Raw genomic sequence first — 7,551 nt, 5'->3', positions numbered from 1 at the left:
AGTAATTTGAAGACTCCCACATAAAATCCGAACGTGATAAACCTGAATGTCATTATCGGGGGCGCCGGGTTCCACGCCAGCGGGTCTTCGTTGATTATAATCATGGGGGCATCTTGATGAAATAATCGTGATGGGAGAGAGGTACTGGAGTGAGGAAGAGAGGGGGAAAAGATGGGAGAGTTAAGGAGAGAGTCTGGGTGGGATATCGGGAGGAATGGGGGGGGAAGGAGAGCGAGAAGGAGAAAGAGAGGGAAAGAGAGAGAGAGAGAGAGAGAGAGAGAGAGAGAGAGAGAGAGAGAGAGAGAGAGAGAGAGAGAGAGAGAGAGAGAGAGAGAGAGAGAGAGAGACAGACAGAAAAAGAGAGTGAGACTGAATAACATATCATGATGCGTTGCTTAAATAATCTTATCAGAAATGTCCCATACTTCAGCTATACATAGACCGATAGATAGGTAAATACACACACATGTGTGTGTGGTGTGTGTGGTGTGTGTGGTGTGTGGGGTGTGTGTTGTGGTGTGTGTGTGTGGTGTGTGTGGGGTGTGTGTGTGTGGTGTGTGGGGTGTGTGTGTGTGTGTGGTGTGTGTGTGGGGTGGGGGTGTGTGGTGGGGTGTGTGTGTGTGTGTGTGTGTGTGTGTGGGGTGGGGTGTGTGTGTGGTGTGTGTTTTGGTGTTTTGTGTGTGGGGTTGCGCGCGTGTGTGGTGTGTATGTGTGTGTGTCTGTGTGTCTTCGTATAGATTATACACACAGGAAAAATTGTAAAATTAACGGAAAGCGTGGAAGAAAGCGAAAGAGCAAGACCGAAAGAGAGTGGAAGAGGAGGGGAGGGGAGAGAGAGAGAGAGAGAGAGGAGAGAGGAGGGGAGAGAGAGAGAGAGAGAGAGGGGAGAGAGAGAGAAGAGAAAGAGGGGAAGAAGAAAGAGAGAGAGAGAGAGAGAGAGAGAGAGAAAGAGAGAGAGAGAGAGAGAGAGAGAGAGAGAGAGAGGGAGAGAGAAGAGGAGAGGGAGAGAGATAGTGACAGTCTCACAATGTCTGCTCTAACTCTCCTTAAGGCCAGTCAAGCTATATAAAAATGAGTACGAGAACTAGAAAAAAAAATAATTCTTATACAAAAGCGAGCAACAAAACTCGCGTCCCTATCCGTGCCCATCCTTTCACAAAAAGACCCGCGGGAAAAAAAGGTGGCCTGGAAATAAAAGAGCCAAGCGTCCCTTTCCCCGTGGCGGCGCCTCGGTGGCTCCAGGACCCAGGATGCCTCCGCTTCTCATTGCCTGGAAGAATCCACAATTGTCATGGAAACGATTGGCTTCCCTGGAAATGAGCCGGGTGTTTAATTTTTTTACCTTTTGTTTTATTTAGGCTCGCGCAGACGGCCGGCGTTGTTCCTTCGTTCCGTAAGAATTTGACCCATTCGCCATTAAGGATCAGTTGCGCATCCGGCTAATTAGAATTAACCCTTAGGCAATTAGAGCTTACTTCAATTTTCTGCCGGGGGGCGGGAAGGTCGTCCCGACCTGCTTTTTGGCTTGGACCTCTCCCCGTAAAACGTTTCCCACTTGGCTGCCGCTATTGGACACAGTTAATTTAACCATTCTTTGGCGCGGCCCCATTAACTATTACCGCCCCGTTGCTCGACGACCTGAACCCGGAATGTGATCTCTTGTAACTCTGTACCGCACAAAGTAATCCAGGATTCTCGTCGGGGCGGAAATGCGAGCACAGAAGAGCTTCAAAAAACGCCTCTCTGAACAGACGACGCCGGATCCCCGAAGAGTTTGCTCCTTACCTTGGACGCGACTGTAAAACGTCTCGGAGTGTGTCTAAGCGGCGGAGAAAGTAACCCTGCTTTTGAAACCCGCGCTGGACGGCGACGCGTCCCAAGTCAAAGCCGAACACACAAACGCACATAACTTTCAAAAACTTACATCTTTCCGCCTTTATCGGTTTCCCTTTTAACACGGCCCCCTGCCCAATCCCAATCATCCGCCATCCGATCAATGTCAAATTCTCTCTCTTTCCTTGCTTAGATCAGTATGAAAGGAAGGATGTGTGTGCATTTTCGTGTATGTGTATTTCTGTCTTCTCCTCTGCGTGTATGTGCATTGAGCCCCGTGGGATGTGTGCCCCCTCATTTCCAAACCACCAACCCTTCCCTTCCCCTCCCCCACTCCCTTCTATCCCCCCTCTCTCCCCCACCCCCCTCCCTTTCATCCCCATCTCCTCCTCTTCCCCATACCCCCCCTAGCGCGCCACCAAATCAGGTGCAAGTTTTACGTGTCCAAAGCTTGGTCCGACGAATTAGAAGAGTGGAGTGGCAATAGATTCCTCTAACTTGAAAGGCTGAACAAGCTGCGAGAGGCGGGGGGGGGGGGCGGCAGGCGAAGGGTGGAGGGTGGAGAGAGGAGGGAAAGAGATGGAGGGTGGAGAAAGGAGAGAGGGAAAGAGATGGAGGGTGGAGAAAGGAGAGAGGGAAAGAGATGGAGGGTGGAGAGAGGAGGGAAAGGAGGTGGAGGGTGGAGAAAAGAGAAAGGAGGGAAAGAGAGGAAGGGTGGAGAGAGAGGGAAAGAGATTGAGGATGGTGTGTGAGAGTGAGAGGGGAGAGAGGAAGGATGAAGAGCGGAGAGTGAGAGATGAAAGGTGAAAATTGGTACTGCTACGCTAAAGAAAAAATACGGTGATACGGACGTTTATATATGATCATAACGTATACGATGATGTCATAATAATGATGGCATTAATAACATAATATTATTATCTTGCATCACAAGAATAATGATTAATTAAGAAACGTACAAACTATAACCATATTATATTAAAGATTATAGGGTGATTTGATTATGATAATAATAATAACTATTATAATAAGACAAGAAAAATAGCAAAAACTATTTTTAATAATATTACTGAAGTTATCAGCATTACTGCTATCATAATTTAAAACAATATACAAACAAAAATCATCACCCCGTTATATTACGACAATAAAAAATATAACGCACAACGCTAATTTTTTCCCAGAAAGGTCCCTGAACTAATATAATGAAGGGATAAAAATAAATGAGAACAAATAAAAAATTCCAACACGATGTCTCCGCCAACTGCAACATTTTTCTTTCCGTTTAGCCGTACATGAATGCATGATAAAATTAGTCTGCTTGTTTAAGGGGGGTCCTAAAATCTGTATAAGTACCACCTATTTTTTTCATGGAAATTCCCCCGCTAAAAATTCCGGCCGCGAAATGTTCATTTTTCACAACAGATGGGGCCACGGACGTGTGCTTAATGTGCCGTAATAAAGTTTACGTTCCCTTTCGAATAATATATTCATGTGTGATACGGCATGCCTTCCCGATACATATCTAACTTCTGAGGCAGAGGCAGTACGGAAAACTGCGGAAAAACACAATTAAAACTAGTGCCGTTATGGTTTCTGAGAACATAAAACCATTACCATTGTTAGCAACGATGGAAAAGGCACTGAACAACAAGAAGTCAAAACACATCACCAGCATCAATACTAACAGAAAAGGATCAGCTGATGAAAAAAGAAACCGGTTCTCTTTCAAATATGTTTCAAGAATGTGGGGTGCGTGTCACACACACGTGTGTGTTTTGTGTGTGGTGGTGTTGTGTGTGTGTGTGTGTGTGGTGTGTGTTTGTTGTGTGTGTGTGTGTGTGGTCACACACACGCACGCGCACGCACGTACGCACGCACGCACGCGCACACACACACACACACACCACACACAAAACACCCCACACAAAACACACACACATCTATATATATTTTATAAAATATATATATAATATATATGTACAAAAACATGTGTATATATAGACATAAAACACACACGCATACACACACACACACACACCACTCATCTATAATATTTTATATATAAAATATAATAAAATTTATATATATATTTTATATATATATATATATATATACACACACACACACACACACACACACACACACCACACACACACACACACATATATCATCATCATCATGAAGGGGTTAATGCCAACAGGGGCACATGGCCCCATCCACCCTTCGCTTCCAGCCACGAGGAGCCTCGAGGCGAGTCTCCGGGGCAGGCACACGGCCCATCTCTAGTTCCTCACGACAGGTCTCGTCGAGCTGCCCAAGCCATGATCTCCTAGGACGTCCCCCCAGGTCTCCTCCACCCAGGGTTGTCTCGCAGAGAGACAACCTGGTGGGCAGGGTCGTCCATAGGGAGGCGAGCTAGGTGGCCATATAGCCTGAGTTGGCGATCCCGGATTATGCAAGTAACAGGTCCCATGCCAGTCTCAGGGTGTAACCGCCGGTTGGACACGTGGTCCTCCCAAAACCTGTACCCCATGATTCCGGCGAAGGGACTTGTTACAAAAGGCATCAAGGCGAGACTCCAAAGGGGCACTGGATAGCGTCCAGGTTTCGCTTCCATAGAGCAAAACTGGAAGTATCAAGGCCTTGAAGACACGCAGCTTGGTCCTTCTGCATAGGTACCGACATCTCCAAACGCTCTTTTTGATCGAGTTCATGGCTCCTGTTGCCAGACCAATCCGTCTACTGACTTCTGGTCTGACAACCCAGAGATATGGACTACGCTACCAAGGTATGTAAAACTTTCTGGACTTCAACGTCCTCGCCGCAGCATGGATCGACTAAAACGGGTTCCCCTAACAGGCCACCAAAGTCCTGAATCTTGGTCTTGGTCCAGGAGACCTCTAAGCCTAGGGGCTTCGCCTCATTGCTAAATGCATCAAGAGCCGCCACAAGTGACTCCAAGGACTCAGATAGGATGGCAACATCGTCGGCAAAGTCAAGGTCCGGGGACTAATTGCCTAGTGTTGCTCCGCACTGACTTTGGCTAGTAGCTCTCCCCATTATCCAGTCCATACAAGTGTTGAAAAGTGTGGGTGCAAGGACACAGCCTTGCCTCACCCCTGAAATAACAGGAAGAAGTTCGACATACCCCCACCACACTTTACAGCACTTTCAGTACCAGTATAGAGGCTTGCTATCAGGCCAATAATCTGTGTGGAATTCCCTGAGCCCCAGGATCTCCCATAGCGATTCCCGATGCACCGAGTCAAACGCCTTTTTGAGGTCGATGTGGGCTGCAAGCAACCCACGACCAAACTCACGACGGCGTTCCACAATTACTCGAAGCGCTAGTATACGGTCTATGTGGACTTGCCAGGAGTAAATCCAGACTGCCCCGGGTCTCTGGTGCCTCAGTAGGTGGTTGCGGATCCATTTCAGAAGAATGTGAGCGAGAACCTTGCCTGGTATGCTGAGCAGTGTAATGCCACGGAGTTGCTACAGTCCCATCGATCCCCTTTCCCCTTCCAGAGAGGGATGGCCACTCCCCTCTGTAGTTCAGAGGGAATGGAACCAAACTGCCAGATGACAGTCAAGACTGTATGCAGGCCCCGGGACCCATGGGTTTCCCACCCCCAGCCTTAGCATTCAGCAGGGATATCAAATATGCCTGCAGCTTTCCCACTTTTTTCAGCTTAAAATCGCCAGCCTAACCTCTGGTTAGGGTAGGAGGTTCCCCCGCTGATGGGTGGGTCCGGCACAGGCACTGAGACATCGCTTGCATCCAAGCAAAACTATTGGAGGATCCACCTGGTACAACTGTTCAAATACTCAGCCCAACGTTAAACGAACCCCAACATGATCTGAGATGATCCGTCCATCCGCTGATCGGACTGCAGTCATCTGTGAGGAGGGCTTAGGGTTCGTTTTCTCAGGGCTTGGTAGGCAGGGCGAAGGTCATTTCCCAAGAAATGGCCTTCGACCTCCTCAGCAAGATTCCTGATGAACTGTTCCTTGTCCTTTTCTCAGCAGGGTCCGAGCCCTACGCACCATGGAACGACGCAAGACTTGATTCCCATTTAGCCGAGCCTTGCGACACGTTCAGTGGCCTCTAATGTCTCCAGGGAGAGGGTATTCTGCCTTGTCCTTGGGCGTACGCCAATGGACTCCTGAGCTGCTTCGAGTGTTACGCCTTGAAGGACTCCCACAGAGCAACTGGATCCGTCAGGTTGCTGGTTTCTGAGAATCGGTCAGAGACTGCCGTGGCGAACCCACGGGCACACTCCTCCTCCCTTAGTCTGTCCAAGTGAAACACCTTAGGGTGGCCACTGGGGGACGGGGAGTTTTGAAGTGGGAACCCGCAGGGTAGCCCCAAGCAGCCTATGGTCGGTTGCCACAGAACTCAGCATCCGGTAAACCCTGCAGTTCTGGAGGATCCTCCATCGCGCGCTGACAAGGATGGGGGTCGATCTCCTCGGCCACTGTACCCGTATCGCTGTACCAACTCCAGCGATGCTGGACTTGGTATATATTTTTATATATATATATATATATATATATAAAATATATATATATATAAAATATATATATAATATGGGTGTGTTGTGTGTGTGTTATGTGTATGTGTGCGTGTGTGTTGTGTGTTTTGTGTGTGTTGTGTGTGTGTGTGTGGTGTGTGTGTGTGTGTGTGTGTGTGTGTGTGTGTGTGTGTGTGTGTGTGTTTTGTCTATATATAAAAAATGTGTACACACACACACAACACACACCCCACACACACACCACACACACACACACACACCACACACACAATTATAATATATATTTTATATATATATATATTATTATATATATATATATATATATATTTTATTTATATATATATTATATATATATATTATATATATTTTGTGTGTGTGTGTGTGTGTGTGTGGTGTGTGGTGTGGTGTTGTGTGTGGGGTGTGTGTGTGTGTGTTGTGTGTGTGTGTGTGTGTTGTGGTATATATTATATATGTATGTATATATATGCACATATATATATTATATACATATTATATATATATATATATATATATATATATATATATATATATATATATATGATATATAATACATATACATACACATATACACACATATATATATATATATATATGTATGTATGTGTGTGTGTGTGTGTGTGTGTGTGTGTGTGTGTGTGTGTGTGTGTGTGTGTGTGTGTGTGTGTGTGTGTGTGTGTGTGTGTGTGTGTGCATATATACATACATATACACATACTGGAAAAAAACATAATTCTTTGCAGGGTGTTTATCTACCTTGTTTCTATCTCGCAAACTTTTCTACTTCATCCCTTCGCTTTCTTGGACGGATTCTACTTTACCAATGCCACGTACAGTTCATGCATAAGAAATATGAAATATATTTTTCATAAACTCAAAAGCAATACCACAGGCATGAACAACAGTAAGAATACAACAAACATTGTACAAGGAATACATTTAAAATATACACAGTATATCTATTTACGAAAGATAATCTGCACAATAAGATCTTCGATTGCAAGCATTCCTCACAACGACCCTCTTCCGCCACACTTGACATCTGCAGCAATTATCCCAAGCAATAACCCAACATACTTGCCCGGCGGTGATAGACACTAATAAAAACATTCCTGAGACAACCGTACAATATGAACCTTCCAAACTCACACAATACATCTAC

The sequence above is a fragment of the Penaeus monodon genome, chromosome 8 (assembly GCF_015228065.2).
Source record: "Penaeus monodon isolate SGIC_2016 chromosome 8, NSTDA_Pmon_1, whole genome shotgun sequence".
Lineage (NCBI taxonomy): Eukaryota > Metazoa > Arthropoda > Malacostraca > Decapoda > Penaeidae > Penaeus > Penaeus monodon.
The sequence above is the reverse complement of the archived record's forward strand: the minus strand, read 5'-3'. Positions refer to the sequence as shown.